This window comes from Ochotona princeps, chromosome 9 (genome assembly GCF_030435755.1).
Source record: "Ochotona princeps isolate mOchPri1 chromosome 9, mOchPri1.hap1, whole genome shotgun sequence".
NCBI classification, from domain to species: Eukaryota; Metazoa; Chordata; class Mammalia; order Lagomorpha; family Ochotonidae; genus Ochotona; species Ochotona princeps.
In genome coordinates, this window is record NC_080840.1 from 49037555 (window position 1) to 49061369 (window position 23815).

The window sequence follows — 23815 nt, forward strand, 5'->3', positions numbered from 1 at the left end:
GCTGAGATTCTTTGATCTACCATATAGCCCGTGATGTTAACTTCTTTTATTAGTGTGCTGTTGTTTTTCTCTCATTTCTTTTCAGCATCTTTTTATTTCTTCTAGATTCTTTTCTATAAGGTAATCATGTGTCTTTTCATGTGTAGGTATTCATTACTACAACATCTTCATTTAAATAGTGATTTTTATTATTAGGAATATCCTGTACTGTCCCACAGAATTTTGTTTTCTTAGAATTGACTTTATTTGATTTATCAGAATCACAAATCCTTCACATACATTGCTTCCGTATGAGTGATATGTTTTTATTATTTATATATATATATATATGAGATATAAAATGTAAGGGAAAAAAGCAAAGGAAAGAGAACACTCACATCAGCTATTTCAGTGAGTTAGTGCCTACTGTTGTGGACCAAAGCTGGCAGCTGGAAACTCCATCAGGTCTGTGATGTGGGTGTCATGAGCCTAACTGCTTGAATCATCACTTATTATCTTCCATGGTGTACATTATCAGGGTGCTGGAATTGATAATACAACAGAATACTTAGGCATTCTGGTATGGGATGGAAGAATGTTATGTAAGATATATTCATGAATATATTTATTTGAAAGGCAGAGTTGCAGGAAAAAAAGGGGGGAAAGAGACACAGAGAGAGAGAGATCTGCTACCTGTTTGTTCCCTCTCCAAATAGACACAACAGCCAGGGCTGGGCCAAACTGAAGCTAGGAGCCAGGAGCCGGGAGCCAGGAGCTTCTTCCTGGTTTTCCACAGTGGTGCATAAGGCCTGAGAATGTGGGCCATCTTCCACTGCTCTCCCAGATATGTTAGCATTGAGCTGAATCAAAAATGGAGCAGCCTGAAATCAAATTGGCTCCCATATGAGATCCCAGTGTAACAAACTTTACCTGCTTTGTTACAATGTTGACCTCTTATTCAGTGTTGTAACAACCAAGCTAAATGCCTTCCTCTGATTGTCAGTATGTAATATTGCCTTTTGTTCCATGCCTGTTGCCAGAAATGAAAGAGCTTTTTCTGGGTTTGCTTTAGCTCTTCTTTCTTCCATCATTTGAATGCATTCTTTTTAATTTTTTCTAAAATCTCAACTTCTTTTTTTTTAACCATTATTTTACCTTCTTCATCATTTTAGCCTTAATCTTAGTCCCACACTTCAATAGAATAAATGCATTTCATTATTTCTTTTGTCAAATATTCCCTCAGTTATATCTTGGTTCCAAAGCTCACCCTGCAGTTGAGTATGTGTGAGCATAGAGACTTGGTAGTTTTAGTACACCCTGGGTTCTTGCATGTTTACAAGCATTTTCCCTGTAATTTTGATACTTAAGTGATGGTTTTGTTGAATATAAAATATTTGATTGACATTTTTCCCTTGGAGATATTGCTCTAATTTTATTTCCTTTTTTATACTGCCCTAAAGAAACACAGTTCAAGTTATTGATTCTTATACATGTAAGTCAAAATGATTTTCCTGAAAGTCCTTAGAATTTTTTTAAAAGAACTAAACTTGTATGGATTTATTGACACATATCTTAGAGTTGACCACTACTAAGTGATATCCCATTTTAAAGTATCCAATTTAGGATTAAAAAAAATGGCTTTGTAATGCTGATGAATACAAGTAAACAAGAGGATCATTACTCATTTGGCAAAATATAAATTGGGCAAGTTCCTGGACCAGACCCTTAAAATGTCAAAGACGAGATACATCTCAAGGCTGTGACTTCTAGTAGGGGCTAACAGGTCGGCCAGATTTTACTTTGCTGTGACTGACCCGTTGCATCCAGATTCATGTCTCCACAGTCATTTAAGAAAAAGACCCCAGATACCTTTTAAATGTTTTTCATAATTAGAAGTAAGTTTTCTTTTACTCACAGGAACATTTTGTTTATCAACTAAGTGCATGATCTTCTGTATGATTTTGCTTTCTATTGTCATATGGTAGATATTTGGTAATAAATCTGTTTCACATTTATACCCCATTCATGGCAGTCCTTTCAGTTGCTCAGTTTTACTCATTTTCCTCCTCTTGGTGAATTTGAACTAGTCTCCAAAGCCCTTTACTGGATTGTTTTAAAGCCATTATCCCTTCTATAAAACAATTGAGTCATCATTGCTGATGTAATTTTTGTGTCCCCCATTCTTTACATCTCATTCCCATCCCTTTACTCTCTTCTTTCTCTTCTGATTTTGAATGAAACTAACTTTCATTTTTTTCTTCTTTAAAATATGAACTCCTTAGTCTATTTTCATGGATGCTTGCTTGAAGATAGTTGATTCAGTTCGAGTATTATGTTTGATTTTCTTCCACTTTGTGGTTGGCTCCTTCAGAGGAGCATTTTCATCAGTTATATGTGCGATTCTCACTCTTGTTATTTCTCTGGTAGTAACTGCGTATAGATGAAGACCACTCCTTCCTGTGTGGTTCATGTGCAGCATGCCAATGGGATGACTTACAGTTTTCCTATTTTAGCAGCATCTTTTTATGTAAGCTTTGCAAAATGTGTATTTCTTGTTTTGGTCTTTGGTGTAGTGTGAAGAGAGACTGAACATCCTTGATTTTGTATTATTCTTTCTTTCTAGGAGACTCAGTTTTCCCCCCTTGCTCCTTTCCCTCTTATTTTTCTGGTCTTCAAAGGATGCCTCTCCAGTTGCTGTTCTCTCATCCTACATAAGCAATGCCTCTCCATCCTACCATTGAGCTCCGCTTGCTATTCCATCCCTTCTCTATGTTCATGATTTATCAGAAGCATTCTCAATACTTGAACACTTACAGAAAGATTTCTCTTTCTGTATTTTTTTCCTGGAGGTGACTTTAGATTACCTGGAGATCTTTTATTCTCCTCTTACTTCTTTAGAATGTTTTCTGTCATTCACTCCCACTCTCATCTGCCTTCAGAGTTTAAGAAATGGTCATGCTGAAACTAGCATTTACTTTGTACTTGCCCATAATTTCATGATTTTCATGCTCTTTCAATTCATGTTATTTACCTGCTTACACTTGTTATATTGAGCAAAAGAATGGTCCATGGGGAGAATATAATGTCATGAAATCAAGGGACAAAGATTTTTCAGAATAAGGGAGAGATCAATGTGTGAAGTGCTTCTGACACAGCTAATTAAGTTGAAGGCTGAAAACCATTGGCTTAGGCAGCCTTGACAAGAGTCTAATTGTTGAGTAGTCAGTACAAAAGATATTTGGGATGAATTCTTTATAGAAAACAAGGTGAGGAGGTGGAAAGAGTAAACACAACAAATATGAAGTCTTGTAATTAAACAAAATCAGATACACCTAGAGTAGAGAGTGAAGTATTTTTTGCTTAAATTCTGAAGGATATGCTTTTGAAGTGCACATATCTTATACATATGTTTTTACTTGTTTAAAAGTAGAACTAGAGAGAGGGATGGGTTAATGGAAGAGAAGAAGACAGAAAAGGAATACACAGAGATAGAGAGATAGAGGTCTTCCATCTTCTGATTCACTCCCCCAAATGACTACAACCTGGCTCGGGTTGAAATCAACAGTCATGAATTCCAGCTGGGTCTCCACATGGCTGACAGGGGCCCACGTACTTGAGCCATTTTCTGCTGCCTTTACAGGTGTGTTAGCAGGGATCTGGATTAGAAGTAGAGCAGTGCAGCTTGAACTGATACTGTCACATGGGATACCCAATGTCATAAGTGGAGGCTTAATTGCACCACAATGCCAGTTCTAAACTAATTTTTTCTATTTTCATGAGTTTATTTGGCTTGGAAAGGAGAGAGGAAGAGGGAGAGGGAAACAAAGGGGGAGATTTCAAGAGAGAGTGACAAAAGGTCCATATGCTGGTTTACTTCACTGTTGCCTTTAATAGTTAGAGTTGGGCCAGGCTGAGGCCAAGAGCTGGGAACACAATCTTGGTTTTTCATGTGATTGGCAGGGCCTCAAGAAGCTGAGCCAGTAGAGGTTGCATCCCAGGATATGTATTATCAAGAATCTAGAATTGGGAACTCAGCTGGAACTGAAAGCAGGGACTCTGGTGTGGAATGCAAATGTCCCAAGCGCTGTCTTAACTAATAGGCCAAACACCATACTTTAAGTGCAATGCTTAAGAAGTTTTTAGGAAATAAACATCTTGTGGACCAAAGAAAGAACAATTATCACTGTGTATCCAAGCTGACGGGTAAGGTAAAGACACACTGAATTTGGCTGGAGAGGGTTATAAAGAGCTGCAGATGCGTGCTCCCAGAGGAGAGCTGCAGAGAATCCAGCAGTGGAGCTTCTGCAGAAGGCACAGAGGCACAGTGCAGCTGTGTGGATGGTGTGACTGTATGGCAGCAGGTAGGATCACATCAGCAATTGAAGTACTCTCGCAAGATGGCCAAAGCTGCTGATGACATAGCCTGACATAGAAACCCACGGGATCACATTGATCCCAGGTACAGATGGGAGCCAAGACAGAAGAGTCAGGTCCCCAAGGGTCATCACAGGGGTGAAGTACAGATTGTCCCCCCACATCCCTACAGAGCATTCGGACTAATGGGCAGAAGGTGTGATCTTGCTAAAGACCCAGATCAGATAGCAAAGTCCTACATATTGGGGTCGTGCACAATGCAGTGGCCTTAATGATTGCCTAGGTATGTAAAAACGCATTCCTAGATCACTATAGGTACTCATTAATCCTGTATGGTGAATGCACTTCACAGATTATGCTAAGAAAATACATTCATGTTCTCCACTGACTTATGGAGACTGGACCAGTGACGGAATAGGGAGTTGCACACTTATCAGGAACTAAGACTAGTACATGCGCTTGCACCTATCCACAGAAGACAATATATCTCAAGGGCCTTAAAAATAGTAAATTAAGCCCAGCATTAGCAGAAATTATGAAACAAATAAAATAAAGAAAATAGCAGAAGAGAAATAAATATAATTGAAATAATAGTTTTTAAAAAATACATTAGATCAGTCAGCTGAAGAGCTTTTTGTGGGTCGGGCTGCAACACCAGTCAGTTCACATTGAGGTTGGTACTGAAGGGTGGCTGGGCTGGGATAGGCTGCAGCATGTAACAGCATGAGCTGGAACTGGGGGCAGACCAGGCCAGGCCAGGCTACAACACCTGCTGGCAAATGTTAACATGAGGCAGGCCAAGCCTGACTGGGACAGAGCACCCTACAGCACATGTAAGACCCCGGGATCAGAACTGGAATTGGGGACAGACCAGACCAGGCAGGGCTACATTACCTGTAGGCCAGTATGTTATGTGAACTGGGTTAAGGTGGAGCCAGGCTGGGCTAACCGATGGTACCCATTGATGCATGCATAAGCCAGAGTAAGTGCATGTTAGTTAGGCTTTGCCGCAATATCAGCCGGCACATGCTGTGGCAAGGGGCAAATCCTGTAAGATAAACTGCAGAACCACCTGGAGAGTACAAGATCTAGGACCAAGAATGGGCCCAGTAGGGAAAATGTGGGCATCTCTCTGGTGGGTTGCAACTCACACTAATGAACATGAAAAACAGGGCTGGGGGTGGACCTGCTTAGACAGGTGGCGGCATCACCTTGGGTGAGTGTGGCTGGATAGTGGGTTCAGTTGGTTTGAGCTAGGTTTCAACATCCATTGATGTATAGAAGAGTAGAAGCAGATGTGGGATAGAGTGGGTCTGTCTGCTTCACATACTGGCAACCACAGGAACCAGGGCTGGGGCAGGCCCATGGAGATTATTGGGAGTTGTGCTGACCAGACTGCAGTTCCCACTAGTGTAGTTAATGGTCAAGTGTGTGGCGGGCAGGGTTGGGCTGGGACACAGCAACCAGTGGTATATGTAAGAGTGGGACTGAAGACAGAATTGACCCAGAAACTGCAACAACCAGTGTGTGTGTGGTGGCTGATGTGGGTGACAGACTGAGCTGGACCACATACTGGCTAGTGCACACAAGAGTCAGGTTGGGGGTCACCTTAGATGAGGTTTGTTTAGGGAGCCCCCAAACTGAACTGCTGGACTCAGAACTCCAAGCATGGGAGCAATCACAGGAACTGTAGTCTGATGTGGAGTACATGTGTAAGAACTGGACCTCCTCAGTTGCTAAGATGCTGCATAGGGCAGCATGCTCAGATGCACGTGGAAGATAGGGCAGACCATGGGAGCCAGAAAAGGTATCATAGCAGAGAAAGGACGGCAAACAAATTGGAAAACTCTCCCAGCCAACCATTGACACCATGTTTTTGGGTGAATGTAGACTCTAAGGTAGACTATGTCAGCCAGTAGACCTTGAAAGGATATCCTCATCCTTGGATCAGTGAGATCAACAGCATTTCAAAACTATCAAAACCACTTGAGCAGAATCCTCAGAGCATGCTCCACACTGGGGACCCTGGGATGATATTGTGTGGCTGTTCCCCATCCCCGGGTACTGAGGTGGTTGAGAGAATGAGTGCAGCTTCTCCCCTTCCTGTATCCTCCAGATAAAGGAAGATGAAAAAGATAATTTGGGGGCCCGGCGGCGTGGCCTAGCAACTAAAGTCCTTGCCTTGAATGCACTGGGATACCATACGGTCACCAGTTCTAATCCCGGTGGCCCTGCTTCCCATCCAGCTCCCTGCTTGTAGCCTGGGAAAGCAGTCGAAGACAGCCCAAAGCCTTGGGACTCTGCACCCGTGTGGGAGAACCAGAAGAGCTCCTGGCCCCTGGCTTTGGATCTGCACAGTACCGGCTGTTGCAGTCACTTGGGGACTGAATCATTGGATGGAAGATCTTTCTCTCTCTGTCTCCTCTCCTCTCTGTATATCTGACTTTCCAATAAAAATAAATAAATCTTTTTTTAAAAAAAGATAATTTGGAAACAATGGTCTTACCCGCTTTCCCCTAATCCTCAAGCCTTCCCACCCTAATCAACTACATAAACATCATCAAAAACAAAATTAAAAGAACAAGAAGAAGAAGAAGAAGAAGAAGAAGAAGAAGAAGCAGCAGCAGCAGCAGCAGCAGCAGCAGAAGCAGCAGCAGCAGCAGCAGCAGAGGAAGACCCTGCTTAAAAGGATCATAGATGAAAAGGCAAATAAAACAAGGGACACCTCATATATAAAAAGAATCATCAGAAATGACCACAGATGCCAACATGCCAACAAATTGGAAAATATAGATGAAATGGTAGATTTCTGTACACATACAGTCTATCCAACTGAGTCATGATGACATGAAAAAACAAATAGACTAATAGCTAGGGTAGAGATTCAATCAGTAAACAGATACTCCTAATGAAGAAAAGTCTAGGACCAGAAAGCTTCACTGTTAAATTCTAGCAAACCTTTCAAGAAGAATTAATTATAATTTCCAATCTTTTCAAAATAATTGAAATGGAGGAAGTTCTCCAAAACTCCTTGTATGAAGCCAACGTTGCCTTAATTCCAAAACCAGAAAAATGTACAACAAAGAGAATTGTATACCAATACCCCTGAAAACAGATATGAAAATCCTCAACAAAATACTAGTTAATAGAATCCAACAACAAGTGTATTCACCTAAACCAGGAGGGATTTATCCCTTAAAAACAGGAATGCTTCAGCACACACAAAACAATAAATGTGATACATGCTGACAAGCTGAAGAATAACGAGCTTCCTTCTCCATAGACACGGAAAAAGTATTTGATAAAATACAACATCCCATGGGGCTGCTGCAGTGGTGTAGTGGGCTGGTCCTCTACCTACTGCACTGGCATGCCCTACGGGCAAGGAGTTGAGTCCCAGATGCTCCACTTTTAGTCAGCTGTCTGCTTATGGACAGGGAAAGCAAGAGCTGGTGACCCGAGACCTTTAGTCCTTACTCAGATGGGAGACCTGGGAGAAACTCCTGCTCCACAGCTTTGTCTTAGCTCAGCTCTGGCCGTTGTGGCCATGTGGGGAATGAATTAACTGATGTCAGATCTCTTTCTGTCTGTAACTCCTATAAGTAGAAGAAATAAAGCTTGCTTAAAAATGTGTGATGTTTTTAAAACAATGAAAATCTTAAGCAAACTGGGTATAAGGGAACATTCCTTAACACATTCAAGGCAGTATACGAAAAACATTTTTCATGTTGAATGGGGAAAATTTGGAAGCATTTTCACCAAGGTTTGGAACCTGACTAGAATACTCACCAGCACCCCTTCTATTCAATATAGTTCTGGAAGGTTAGCCAGAGTTAATAGATAAGAAAAAGAATTCAAAGGGTACTGATTGGAAGGGAGCTAGTCAACTTCTCCCTATTTGCCAATGACATGATCTTCTATATAGAGGAGCAAAAAGAATCTACTAAGAAGCTTTTGGGATTCAAAAGAGTTTGGTAATGTTGTAGGATATAAAATCAATACCAAAAAGCAATGACTTATGGATATGCTAATAATTATATTTGTTGAGAAAGAACTTAGAAGCCCAGTCCATTTACTACAACTGCAAAAAAAAATTAAATACCTTGAAATAAATTTAGCCAAGGATGTGAGGGATCTTCAGAATAAAAATTTAAAAATATTAAAGAAAAAAACTAGAAGAAGACATCAAAATACATACAAACATGTTGTGTTCATGATTTGGTAGAATTGATATCATCAAAATGTCCATATCATCAAAATAATTTATAGATTCAATGCAATCCCTATCAAAATAGCTACAACATTCTTCTAAGATCTAAAAAAACCATGATGTTACAATTCATATGGAAACTTAAAAGATCCCAAGTAGCTGAAACAATCTTACATAGTAAAAGCAAATCTGGATCTATCATAATTTCAGACATCAGGACCTACTATAGGATAGTCATTTAAAACAGCCTGACACTGGTGCAAAGACATACATGAAGATCAATGAAACAGAACAGAAATTGCAGAAAAGAACGCACACAGAGACAATTTTTTTTTATTGGAAAGTAAGCAATACAGAGAGGAGAGGAGACAGAGAGGAAGATCTTCTGTCCTGTGATTCACTCCCCAAGTGTCCACAACTGCCGGAGCTGAGCCGATCCAAAGCTGGGAACCAGGAGCTTGCCTCAGGTCTCCCACGCGGGGCAGGGTCCTAAGGCTTTGGGCCATCCTCCATTGCTTTCCCAGGCCACAAGCAGGGAGCTGGATGGGAAGCAGAGCCACCAGGATTAGAATCGGAGTCCATATGGAATCCTGGTGCGTGCAAGATGAGGTACGCTAGGCTACCATGCTGGGCCCACAGACAACTCATTTTTACAAGCAAACCTAAATCAAGCAAGAGAGAAAGGACAGTCTTTTCAGTGTAAATCGACTCTAAATGGATCAAGGATCTAAATATAATCATAATCTGATCATAATCATAATTTGATCATGATCTGATGCCATCACATTATTAGAGGTAAACACTGGAGGCACTGGAGGACATAGGCATTGACAAGGGCTCTTGGGAAAAGTCTTAAAAGTAAACAGCTCAGATTACATTAAACCAAGAACTTCAAAAGAAACCTTTCACAAAGTTAGGAGACAGCCAATAACATAGGAAAAAATATCAATATCCAGGATCTAGAAAGAGCTCAAGAAACTCAGTAAAAACATAATAAGGGCCCAGCAGCATGGCCTAGCGGCTAAAGTCCTCGCCTTGAACGCCCCGGGATCCCATGTGGGCGCCGGTTCTAATCCCGGCAGCTCCACTTCCCATCCAGCTCCCTGCTTGTGGCCTGGGAAAGCAGGAGAGGATGGCCCAAAGCTTTGGGACCCTGCACCCGCGTGGGAGACCCGGAAGAGGTTCCTGGTCCCGGCATCGGATTGGCGCGTACCGGTCCGTTGCAGCTCACTTGGGGAGTGAAACGTCGGATGGAAGATCTTCCTCTCTGTCTCTCCTCCTCCTCTGTATATCCGGCTTTCCAGTAATAATAAAATCTTTAAAAAAAAAAAAACATAATAAGCAATCCAGTTTAGAAATGGATAAAGGATCTGAACAGGCTTTTGCTTTTTAGAGATCGAACTTCAAATGACCCATAGACATATAAAGAAATGTTCAGGTTCACTGGGATCAGGAAATGCAAAGCAAAATCACAATGAGGTTTGATCTCAACCCAGTTAGAATGGCTATCATACAGACATCAGCAAGCAGTAAATGCTGGTGAGGATGTGAAAGATACCCTATCCTATTATTAGCGAGAATGTGAATTAGTGCAATCATTAGGGAGACAGAATGAAGACTCCTCAAAAATACATCTAAAATATGGTGCAGCCATCCCATTCCTGGAAAGCATCCAAATGGAATGACATCAGGATATCAAAAGTCAGCTGTATCCCAATGTTTATAGCAGCACAATTTAAAATAGCTAAGATGCAAAATCATCCCAGATAAACATCATCTGAAGCCAGGATAAAGAAAATGTGTATATACACCATAAAATACTACTCAGTCATAAAAAATGCAGTCTTATCCTTTCCAGTTAAATGGATCCAGTTGCAAATCATTGTGCTTAGTGAAATAAAACAGTCCTAAAAAAGCAAGTATTGTCTGTTTTCTGAGATCCTTGACCACTAATACACACAGTATACAAAATATAATTTTATAAATGAGATTAACATCCTCTGTCTTGATTAGGTTTATAGTATTTGTCTGTATTCCTGAGGGATAATAGGATTGACATTTTCCCCCTCTACCTGTTAGGTGTTTGTATTTGTATCCATTAGAGTGTTAAGTTTGTGCTTGTAAAGTGAAATGAAAACATGCATTGTAATAAGGGGGAAAAGAGAGTAGATAGGGAGGGAGGAGAAGAGGCGCAATGGGAGGAGTCCCTATGCTTTTCCATCTGTATCAGGAAAAAGGTGAAATTTATTCACTTTATATAAATAAATAAAATTAATAAAGAAAACATCTCCATCATATGAGCTCCCAGTCCTTTATGCAGAAAAAACTACCCTCCAAATACAAGCCCTCTGCTACAGTCTGGCAGTGCAGTGCCATATACAATTTTGTGTGTTGCTTCCTTGCTGTGTACAGTATGTCATGGAATTATTCATCTTGCTAGAAGTAGTTCTAGGCTTCTCATTCCCACTGCTGTTTAGTTTTCTATCATCTGGATTTACTTCAATTTATTTATCCATGGTAGCGTGGAAAGGGATTTGGATAGTTTGCAGTTTCAGAATTGTATGAATTGTACTGCTATGTGTTATTCATAATTTTATAGTTTCTAGTCATGTACTTTGCAGTAGATGATTTTTGCTTGGAATAAATATGAATTTCTGAGGAGAATATATCTAGAAATAGAATTGCTGGGTCATAGAAAACACATTTATTAAGTAGCCATGGTCATAGAACTCTAGAAGTATTTTTCTTAAACATTTTATAAGCTTTCAATTGCCTATATTTTCGTTAACATTTAATTACATCCTTAATTTTCACTATATCATTTGCTTCATGTTTCAAATTTGCATTTTCCTACTGATCAACAAAGTCATATGTTCATTGAACAATTAGTAACTTGTGATTTTAAGTTTTTAACCTATTTTCTGCTTAGTTGTTTCTCTTGTAATTATGGATCTGTAAGATTTTTAAAATATTTTAGATATTTAATGTAACATGTATTTTAATATATGAAAAACTATAATATGTTGCACACTGTGGTAACAATTCAAGGGTTTAGAAGAGGGATTCAGGGAGAGGATCTATAAAAGAGAAACCTTTGAGTATGCAATAGTGAATGGGATTCTAACACAAGAAGAGTTAGTCACTGAAGACTAAATTTAAATTTTATTACTAGTGCAAATGTAATGACGGGCTGGCATTGTGCTGCAGCATGTTAAACATCCATTGGCAATGGCAGTGTCCATATTAACATGCCAGCTGGAGCCCCAACTGCTCCACTTTCTCACTTTTAGCTAAAGGTCTATTTTAGAGATATAGCTATAAGAAGAGGGAGAGAAAGAGAAACATATTTTAACTATGCTGGTTCACTACTCAGATGTTCGCAAAAACCAAGTGTAGGTCACACCATCAAATCCACAATTCTAAAACTCCATGCATGTCTTTTCTTTGACGCAGTCACTTAAGTCATCACCAGCTGTCTCAGCGGATGCCACAGCATGAATTTGGAGTGAAAACAGAAGTAGCCAGGACTCTAACCCAGCTGTTAAGGTGTACTTATATCAACACTCTCATAAGCAATGTATGTGTTCTAAGCAGTGATTTAAGTTTTTGCACTGAACACTCACACTTGGATGGACATTTTAATATTGTTTTGTGTGACTTTAAGAAGTAGTTTTGGGGCCTGGTGCAATAGCTTAGCTGCTAAAATCCTCGCTTTACATGTGCCAGGATCCCATATGGATGCCAGTTCTAATCCCGGCAGCTGTGCTTCCCATCCAGCTCCCTGTTTGTGGCCAGGGAAAGCAGTAGAGGATGGCTCAAAGCTTGGGACCCGGTACCCGTGTGGGAGACCCAGAAGAAGCCTCTGGCTCCTGGCTTTGGATTGGCTCAGCTCCAGTTGTTGAGGCCACTTCAGGACTGAACCATAGGATGGAAGATCTTTCGGTATATCTGCCTTTCCAATAAAAACAAATAAATCTTTTTATACATAAAAAAGAACATTTTTGGCACCAGTAGCCAGTAAAGCTGCATCTCAGGTAGGCACCTGTTGTCCTGTGTCCTGGCTACTGCTTTTCCTACACTGCAAATGGTTTGGGAGAAGCAACAGAAAATGTTTGGTTTCCTGCACCCATGTGGGAGACCTGAATCAGAATCCCTGCTCCTGTCTTTAACCAGGTACACAGTCAGACACTGTGGCCATCTAGAGAGTGAGCCAGTCGATGGAAGTGTGCTCTCTCTCTCGCTCTCTCTCGCTCTCTCTCTCTCTTTCTCCCTCTCTCTCTCTCTCTCTGTCTTCCTCCCTCTGCTTAATTTGGACTTGCAAAATAAATAAATTAAAAAAAATCATTTTTTAAGAGAAAGTTAAAGAGCTTTTAGGAGATAAGTTCCAGCAGCATATCATTGCTATGCAAGCATGTTATTTCCTTCTGTGTCCTATTTTAAGTGAAATGGCTTTCCCTCAGTCAGTTTTTCTGGCTTCAACTGTCACTGCAGAATGGTGTTTTCAATCCCATCTTGCAACATCATTATTGCTCCAAGGACCATCTTTCTGTAGGATTATAGCACTGAGTTGCCAACATTTTTGCTTTTCTGACACCCAAAGGTGAGAACTTTCAGAATTGTCCTCAGCTGAGTTTTAATTGCCATGCACCTTCATAAGAATCCAGGCAAAATGGAGAACATTTCTGCTAGGAAGAATGGGTCAAGCACAAGAGGGTATAACTCGTACTGGATCTGCCAAACGTAGTGGGCAATTATGTCTATCAAGTCAGGCTTGCAAATCTTCACTTTCAAATTCTCACTGAAGCAAGTGATGTGATTTTTTTTTTTTACGTAAAAAGTGTAACCCTCGTATTAGTATGGTATCACTCCATCCCACCATGCCATATACTTAAACCGATCTCAGTCCCAGGTAGATTTAATGAAAGGAATTAGATGCAACTTCTTAATGGTATAAATGTGTAAGAATTATTAGATATTATTTATCAGCTATTATCTGTTTTATAGCCACAAACAATTTGTATGTCTGCCTCACACAAAATGTATTCACCTTCTGAGGTGCCAAGTCTGATCCTACTAGTGCATCCTCTTGAAGTCTGGGCTGTTTTGATCTCGGTCAACAGGGGGTGTGGATGAGCCTCCTTAAGTGGGTTGCTTGAGTGTGATTCTTTTCACTTTAAAAAGCTATACTCTATAGGGACCAGGTGCATACTCACACAGTCATCATACAAGTGAGAAAGGGTTAGGGAAAGCATAGGAGACACTCTCCTCCAAAGTGTGGGACGAGCGTATGCTCATCACAGCAGCTCTGGATTCTACTAGCCAAGTGTTACCGGTTCCTTGATAAGAGCTCTGTCCATATTCCTGTGAGTGCTTTTAGTCGTGTTTTCATCCAACCTTTACTAATTGGAGCCATGTTTCCCTTTCCATCTAACGTGTTGGGACAACTAAATTCCTGCCTAAAGCAGATTAGAACAAATACCAAATTTGCTTTTAGTTTATTTCATCTGTGTATGATTTTGTTAAAATGGACCATCTTTGGATGACTACTGTGCAATCTCTGAAGTTCTATAGGTTTTTACCAGAACCGGCTCTTTACTAACATTGGTTATGCATCTGTAAACTCAACCAAGCTAGGATAAAAAATAATCAGAAAATATTGTTTCTACCAAGCAGTTTCAGACATTTTCTTGTCATTATTCTCTAAGCAGATATACTATATATTTAAAAACTTACATAATATTACATTGTGTTAGGTAAAATAAATAGTATAAACATAATTTAAAAATACAAAATTGTGTAGGCTTATGCAATTATGATATTATTTTATCTAAGATATGGGTACATCTTTGTATTTTGCCATCTGTAAGACATTCTGGAACAAATCCTCACAAAATATTTAATGTTCATTGTATATCAAATTACATTTCACCTCATTAGATAAAAGCTACATACTTATTGTTTTAAAATACTGGCAAGAACTTACCCTGTGAAATTTGTGACTATCTTATAAGATAGAAACATTGCTAAGATTTTATTTTTTAAAACTTTTATTTAATATTGCTTATATAATTGAGAGGGATGCACATTCATGTGGGTTTCCACTTAGAGTGGGAGGATCCAGGAATAGAGGAAGGTGGATGGGACAATTGTTTCAATTCTTTTTTTTTTTTTAATTTTGTGTCCATTGGTGGGAAAGTGGAAGGGATTATTACTTGCCACCAAATTGCATCAGCACCTGGGAGTAGAGGGTGATCATTTGATGACCCCTTAGAGACCCTGGTGTGGAAAGAATGCTTTAATGGTGTTATTTGAGTGGCTTTGATAGACCAAGTCCACCTCTATGCATCCACAGACACTGACATTTGTGGCAAAGTTTGACCAGGAGAGTTGCCCAACTTATTCTGCTTCCATCCTCTGCCAAGACACTGAACATCCTCTGCTGCTCTAGATGAGCTGGCTGTCATGACCCTGTGTGCTTCTGGGCATGCTGTCTACTGCACAGTCATCAGCAACTGAGGAGGTCCAGTTCCAACACATACATTCCAAGGTCAGACCACACAACTTGGGGTTTTCTATGGCTGGGGTCTTCTTAAGATTCTTAAAAATACTATCACCTAATAGAGAGGTCATATGTGACCTGTATTTATGTCTTTTTGAGAATTTTATCATGTTATCTTATACCCTCATACTCACTTCAGTCCCCTAGAGATGTAGCCTCACTGCCTTGGTTATACCATTGTCAAAATGGTATAACCAAGGCATTTTCTGAGTTGGAGAATCTTTTGTTGGCTAGGAAGACTGTGCTAAGCACTAGATATTTCTTCCAAATACTGCTCAAAACATGAAAAAATTCCACATGTTATTTTGGATTTTTGTTATAGACTCAACTTGATAATACCTGGAACAATTAACATTTCAGCATTGTGCCTCCAATTCCTCTTAGCAAGACTACTGAGTTAATTTGTTAGGCACGATTATTATTTTCTACCACATTGCAGGTCATAATTATTTCACAACTTTCTGGCACTGCATAACTAGAGTTCTTTTTACACCAGTTCTAATCATTTTTTCCTAATTATCTTACAAGTATTCATGAGCAAACTCCCCAGATTCCTTAGTTCCAGTAGCCTCCTACCAGCCTTCCTACCTGCAGCCTCCTTGAAACCATTCTAGCTCTTTGCTCACCCCAGTGACAACATGACCAGTTTTAGATGTTTTGTATCAGAGCACCTCATTTTGGATACTGTTGTTCCAGGTAGACATTGCTCCGTTACAAAGAACCCAAGCCACCACAAGATTAAAAACAGCTTTTTTTTTTTTTTATCTTGGCAACAAACTCTTGTTTAAATCTTATACAACTCAAGCTTTATAAAAAGCCAACATAATTGAAAATTGAGTTCCTCCTCTATAGCCTTAAGTATTCAAAGTTTGAAATGATCAATTTAAGAATAGGCAACAAATAAAACAGAAAACCTGCAGCAGATGCTGTTGAAGTACTTTTTCAAAAATCTAACTGAACTTAATTTCACAAAAGTTATTTTAGATCAAGAGCTATTAAATCAAAGTTATTGTGATTCTACAAGATGGGAGAAGATCTTTAATTTCATGCCACTATTTTCGAATCTCATGTTTTATCAGATTGATCGCAAATAAAATTTCTGTGTGCCTCTGCTTTCAGGAGATTCCTCTTGTTGCAGAACACAAGTATAAGCATGAAAGAAAAACTAACTAAGCAAGTAGAAATGCATTCTGTAATATTGTGCAAAGAACGGGGAGTTGTGAGTTAATCTCTGAAACTGGACCTGACATAGCTCTTTTTGGTGGAGAATGCACAGAATGGTCTTTGAGGATGGAACACTTGATGATGAACTGATCTTAATCTGGATTTTGACTTTATGCCATCTTTTCCATTTTCTTTGAGGGACCAAGATAGAGGCAAGATGGGGATCCAGACATGCTTTGGGATTTCTCATACTCAATGTTAGATATGCTGTAAGAATGTGACAGAGAGTCTCTGACCTGACTTGGGGCCGGATTTGCTATTTGACCTAGATTTCCTGCCTTTTGAAAGAGATTGCAACTTATATTTGCTGTAACACTTGGACCAGGAACAACTCTTAGAAATACTTTGAGATCTACTGAGGGAAGCTGCTGAGACTCCTACTTTGTGACCTTCTGCTGGACCATGATGCAGATTTACTTCCAACTTTCTTAAAAATCAAAGTATTATTAGGCAAGAATTTGGGTATGTCTTGGATGAATGATTCTCCTATTCAATGCAGCATCCGTTGGGACCACTTAGCAGTGTCTACTTAATTATGAAGCATACAAACTCAGCTGCATTCACAAGCCTTGTACCTTGCAAAGGATGTTGGAAATATGGATTTTGCTATCTTTAAGCAAGCTCAGAGTGTTCTTATGGTGGAAGGGAAGTCATATGTTTTATATGATGATTCATAAATGAAAGGCCAAAACTGATGGCTTTCTTTTTTTTGCAGAAGCAGGTATATTGATAGATATCCTGCCCACTGGTTTACCCCTCAAATGCCTGCAATGGTAAGGGCTGAAGCTGAGAGTTGGAAGCTCAGTCCGTGTATTTCACTCCCACCCCCAGAGTTTGCATTAGAAGGAAGCTGAAGTCAGGAAAGTGAGCTGAGAATCAATCACGTGTATCTACCTCCACGTGGTTGCAGACATCTTAACTGGCATCCTGAGCACTGGGCCAAATGCCTGCTCCTCACAGATTCTTGAAATTATCCCTGAAGTGACACAGTGTTGTTTTTGCTACACCCTATTTTTCAGTCCCAGGTCAGGTCAGATTCAGCAGGAGAAAAAATACAGTATATGCCAAAGACCAGCTCCACCTGACTGAGAGCTTGCAAAGGATGCGTGGATCGGCGAGACGATAAGAAGAGATAAGACGTGGACCACTATGACATGATGGCATAATGGACAACTCAGAAAAGTTGCCTTCTTTATTTATACACAAATCATCACAAGCTTTTGCACAATATCCAATTGTTTCATTTTTACATCATGATTAAGAGAATACAAAAACAATCCTAAGGAAAACATTTTCAACAATCATTACTCATTAAAACCTGCAGTCACCTGGCTAAAGCCGGGAACTCCACAGTTGGCAGTGCATGTGGTTACATAGTGACAAATGATTTACTTATACTTAAAATCAATTTTTACTAAACACAAACTAATATTGCTTAGAATACTAAGATTACAGAATTAAAAGATCATAAAAGGATCTTATAAAAGCATATAACATAGATTCTTTGCTAAATCTTATAGTCAAGTCATGCATTAATTACCATCACCTTCACCTAGTGCTGATTCAATTGTTTTTTGTTCTTTTGTTAAAGGGCAGTGAAAAGGATCAAGGCAGCTCAGCCAATCTACAAACAGAGGGCCTTTACAAGAAACTTCCTTTTATCTTTATAAACTGTTTTCTTTCCCTAAACATAAGTGCCAATATAAGATTGAGATTTTAAGCCATTTTGAGGGGGTTCACATTTGTTTCCCTTTAGAAGATGCCCCATATACTTTTGCTTTCCATGGTGAGAAACTAAAATGTGTCATATCATGTGTTGTAACAATTCGAGGTGCATGGTAAACAAACTCTTTGTACCTCCATGATTGCCATTTGTTTCAAGATATTATCAAGCCATGTCTTAAGGAAATCATCACTTATAGTAGGGCAAACTTCAGGACAAAAGTGGGCACATAACAGGATATTTGGAAACATAGTGGGTTCAATTGTACCATTGTATACTTGGTGTATAGCTGTGTGTCATAGCCTTACATCGCTAAAGATGTTTTTATCATAACATGATTGATCAATTTGAGGTGTCATACCAGTTACAGGAATCACTTCACATTAGCAGAAAAACAACAACACTACCCTCAGGAAAATTCTATGAAACATCAGAGAGGTGATTGAGTGTCCATACAGTGGGGTGAGGCAGCAATGAGGTGACCAGAGACATTCCGCCGGGCCTTGCCTCGCTGCCAGAAACTCCTCGTAGCCTTGCTAACCGAGGAGTGGTGCTCATCACACACTCATGCCATCTGACTCAACTGCATGGCTCCCCACAAGTATACTTTTGGTAGAAGGAGTGCTGGAGAGTTTACAGACTCTACCTTTACTCGTCCTTTCTTTGTACAAGTGGAGATCTTTCTGTGACAAAGCACCCAAGATACTAGCCAACTTCAGTTCTGGAAGTTCAGCCCCCAAAAAGAAGCATTTTTATTATAAAACATTGTCCATCTCACACTCTCTTGCTTCTCCATTATCCATAAAAATTTCATTATTTTCTTACATGTAACCAACTTCATTTTTGTCTTGTCACTTTAGCTAAACCAACTCAGAAACTGCAATCCATTTCTCACTGTATTGTTTCCATGTTCCTTTCTCTTTTATCTGTAAAAGTCTAAATATCCTACTTCACACTGTTTCACATGTCCTTACCATTTCAGAGCCCGCACTGCAGCCCCATTCTACTTTTTAGAAAATATTTATTTGCTTTTTTTTGAAACATAGAGTGACTGAGAGAAAGGGGGTCGGGGTACAGGGAGAGAGATCTTCAAATCCCTGATTAATTCCTCAAAGATCCTAACATTCAGGACCTGGAGTGATCCAATTACAAACCAGAAGCCAAGAACACCATGTGTGTCTTCGAGGCACATAACAGAAACTCAAATACTTGAACCATCATCTGCTGTATTCCCACAGCCTGAGTAGGAAGGGAGGGTCAGCAGCTGAGGAGCCGGGGCCCATTACCAAGGACACATTGTGCCACAACACTCATTGATGATTTCATATTTCATTTTGAGGATTAATACATTATTCTTTTCTTCACTGGATGAAATAACCTTTGGGATGCAAAGCAAACCAATAAAGCAACACTGTTCTAGTCAGTCCTGTTTTTTTTTTTTTAGATTTTTATTTTATTTTTATTACAAAATCAGATATACAGAGAGAAGGAGAGACAGAGAGGAAGATCTTCTGTCCAGTGATTCACTCCCCAAGTGACTGCAACAGCCAGTGCTACACTGATCCGAAGCTAGGAACCAGGAACCTCTTCCAGGTCTCCCACGCGGGTGCAGGGTCCCAAAGCTTTGGGCCATCCTCGACTGCTTTCCCAGACCACAAGCAGGGAGCTGGATGGGAAGTGGAGCTGCCGGGATTAGAACCGGTGCCCATATGGGATCCCGGTGCGTTCAAGGCGAGGACTTTTGCCGCTAGGCCACGCCGCCAGGCCCTGGTCCCGGGTTTTGGAGCACAGCCACAGCAAGTGGAGAACTGCTGGAATAACCTGACCACAGCAAAATGAGCAGATTACATGACCTGTAAAAAACAGTGTAGTTTGGTTTTGATAGCCATTTATTTCTTCACATTATGTTGTAACAGGAAAGCAAAGAAAGCCTTTCAGGAGGTCTCTAACCTATCTCATGTTTACCAAATAGGAGCAATAACTAAATTAGTATTTTGAAAGACTTTCTCCATGCTCAGTGCACAGATTTTAAAGGTTATATTTTAAAATGTCTCTTTCCAAAAGATTATGGTATCATGACAATCTTTGCAACCAATGAGATTTAATAAATATCTTCTAATACAGCAGTTAAAGTTAAATACACTATAGATATTTACTATTTGGGAGATATTATGTTTGCCTTCTTCACATACAGAAAAGACACATTTTCTCAACCTATCTTATTAAATTTAAAGCAAGAATCACACGCACACGCACACACACACACACACACATGTATATGTATACATAAAGCCCTGAGAACCTTGAGAAGTCTCTTTCATGTCCTTGCCTCCATTTGGTCGAAATAGCCCATAACAAGTTGCACTTATTTATTTCATTCTTTAGAGACTTTTTCAGGAGAAGAGTTCTTCAACTTTTCTGCTGTAGCACGTTCCAGTGTTTAATAACACATAGGCTTTTAGGAAATCCCTCCTTATATCTACCCTAAATTACCAATGGCACATGGATTTAGAGCTCAGTCTTAAGTAACTGGAATAAATCACCTTTGCTATGGAAACAGACACATAGTCTGAATTTGAAAAAGCGTTGTCTCTGTGAAATAAACTGAAAATATTATGCCTCAGGGATGCAGTAAGTGATTTTCAATCAAGTGTCCCATCTCCACACTGTACGTGTGCTGCAGTAGGTTGGTGACTGCATCAAATGGTCTTGGCAGAGCCTGATAAACCCTTGTGAGAGAAAAAAAGTGTCAAAAATGGAAAACAAAACTTGAGCTACAGAAAGGGATCAGATTGTGACCAAGCAGTCTGGGTGATGGGTTGTGTGCGTTGCAAACATTTTAGACAGGCTTGGCAAGTACATCACAATTCAGCAGGGAGGACAAGGCTGAGCCAGGTTTCCTGAGCCGATCGGTGCCTTCTGAGCTGCAAGACTCTTCATCTATGGAGCCTGTCTTCCCCGAAGTGTTTTCTCATAATGTTAGTGAGTTATTAGTGATGGCACAACTTATACTTCAGTGAAACTGTTTCTTTTTGCCTGTAATTTATTTTTAAGTTATTAATTATTTTTCTTTTTGTTAGTTGATTAGAATGATTAGGGTCAGAACAACTTTTTAGGCTTTATTTAGCAAACACATGTTCAGAGCAAAGTGCTGTCTGAACAATTGGAGAAAGAGACAGACAGGTGTATATACAGACTCACAATTTTCTCAAGCTCAAGCACACAAACAGTAACCTCCATGGAAACCAATGTCAAGGCAGGATGCCCTGACCTTTAATTGACAAATGGATGTAGATTCGTGAAGGTGAATCAGAGGGCCATAAATCCCAGGGAATCCAGCAGGTTGTCACTAATTACATACACTTTTGTGAATTGTACTCCTGTCACATGGGTCAGGTTTTACAGTGGAGAAAAATCCCTTCAGGCTTCCAGGAGGGGAAGGAAAAGTAACCATTCTGAAATACACCAGAGCATCCTTTTCTACCTGATAGTACACTTTGCCAGAGTTTAACTTATTGGGGTGTTTATCATAGTTTCATTAACCTTAAGGAAATATTCAGCTCCAGGCATCTCTGCCCTTTCTTTAAAATATAGGGAGGTAGAAAGACAATGAGAAGAGTCCTGTTAAGTTCAGAACCCAGCTCACTGTCAGACTTTGCCATAGGTCCATGGGACTCTTCTCTCCCTGATGCCTAGTCATAACACTAAAGGTCTATTTACCACAGCTCCTTTTTATATTACATCTCCTCTGCCTTTCAACAGACAATCCAAAGATACAGTAGTAAGTTTGAGAAGGCAAGCAGACATCCAAAACAAGAATGAGCATATGCCAGAGGATTTTGTGGAAAAAGCAATTAATATGTAAAAGTGGATTGGAAGTATAAAGCAAGTGATGAAAATATAAACAAAAATTAAAAAGAAATGCTTATGATTTAAAGCAGCACAACAGAAAAGAAGAATGACCTGAATGGGCATCTTAGTATATTTAATATGGCTGAATAAGGCAATAGAAATAGGTAGTAAAAGAAAAAGTAAGTAAAAACTGGGGGAAAAAAAAAACTGGAACACGTTAGCCAAAAAAGATGTGTAACATACTTATAATAGTGATGCCAGCAGGAGAAGAAATAAGGAATGTAATATATATTATGTATTATAATATATTATTACATTATTTCTTATATCATATATAACAGCACATAGTGTGCCGGTGGACCGGGCCTGGGGAATTGTGAATGTGCTTGGATATTTGGTGGGTGGAGGGTTAGGGTCCCAGGCCAGCACGTGTGCCAGGAGCTTGGGTTCCTAATGGTCAAGCAGAATTCCATGCCAGCACACCACTCTACTAGAAGATTGGGCTTGGGAAGACCAGGCTGGGGAACCCAAGCACTCGCAGGTGCAGGGACTCTGGATTGCTCAGGGAAGAGGGTATGGGAATGTGTAGGAGAGAGGACCACTGAGGGAGTATGTTGTAGGTAAGGAATGACTTCTGTGGGACTTCCACTGACAAACCTACTGTACTTGCAGGCAAGTGAAGGGGCTAAGACTGAGCAGTTTGGAAGAGGAAAGCTAGAGGAACTTTCTGGGTCAAACTGATGTACCTGCCCACGTGGGAGACTTGAGCTGGGCTAATTAACATCAACCATGCTGACCACCACCCAAGCCTGACTCTCCTCCCTACACCAGATCACTTGCAGGCCAAAGGGGCTTTGGAGCACTCATTAGCCTGGCCTGCCCAACCCCAGTTCTCATGCTCACCATCGGGAGCAGCAACCCAACTGGTGTGTCATTGATGCCCCCTACCAGGCTCACCAGTATCAGTGTGGGATGGACAGTGGATTCAGTTGGGCTGAGCTAGGCTGCAGTACCCATTGATATGTACAAAAGTAGAATGGGATGTGGGACAATGGACCCGTCTGCTGCACTTTGTATCATCATGTGCCAGAATCAAAGCTGAGAGTGGGCTGGGTGTAGGTTATTGGGGGTAACTCTCACTGGGCTTCAGTTCTCACTGGTGTACATGAGAGCTGAGTGGGTGGTGGGCAAGGTTGGGCTGGGGCATACCATCCATTGGTTTGTGTAAGAGTGGGGCTGAAGACAGAACTGACCCAGAAACTGCAACCACCAGTGTGTGTAGACTGATGTGGATGACAGCCTGAGTTGGACCCTTTACTGGCAGGCACACACTGGAGTCTCGTCTGGTCTGGTGTCACCTTAGACGAGGTTTCTTTGCTGATCTGCCCAAGTGACCTGCTGGACTCAGAACTATGACCACGGGGAGAATTGTCAGATCTGTGACCTGAACACAGAGTGCATGTGTCAGCATTGGACCTCCTTAGTTGCTAAGAGGATGCAGTAGACAGCATGCTTAGATGCACATGAGGGATATGGCAGTCCATTGTGGCATGCAGAGGGCATCGGTACCATAGCAAAGGATGAATGGCAGAACAAATTATACAACTCTCTCAACCAAGCATTGACAGGAAACATCTGGGTGAATATAGACTCTAAGGTGGACTATGTCTGCCAGTGATGGACATATGACTGTTTTTAAAGGACTATACTATTATCATAATATAGGGAAATCAGTGTAGGGAGAAGAATGGGGAAAATGAACATTCCTGAGCCCAAGGAACTATATGATAAAAACAAACAAAATTTTTAAAAATTAAAACAAAAAGGTTTCACTGGGCTTTGGCTGATGTTGTCACTGGGGCTTGTGGCTGCAGGAAGCTGCAGGGGAGAATTT

At 40.3% G+C, this 23815-nt stretch overlaps 1 long non-coding RNA gene across 1 annotated transcript in view; it reads left to right on the top strand.

Moving 5' to 3' along the window:
- The window catches only part of LOC131481099 (uncharacterized), a 117834-nt gene that overhangs the window by 79145 nt on the left and 14874 nt on the right, over positions 1 to 23815 (top strand). The window contains exons 2-3 of the long non-coding RNA XR_009246036.1: positions 15012 to 15110; positions 16242 to 16341. This is a non-coding gene — a long non-coding RNA (uncharacterized LOC131481099). The remainder of the gene's footprint in view (positions 1 to 15011; positions 15111 to 16241; positions 16342 to 23815) is intronic.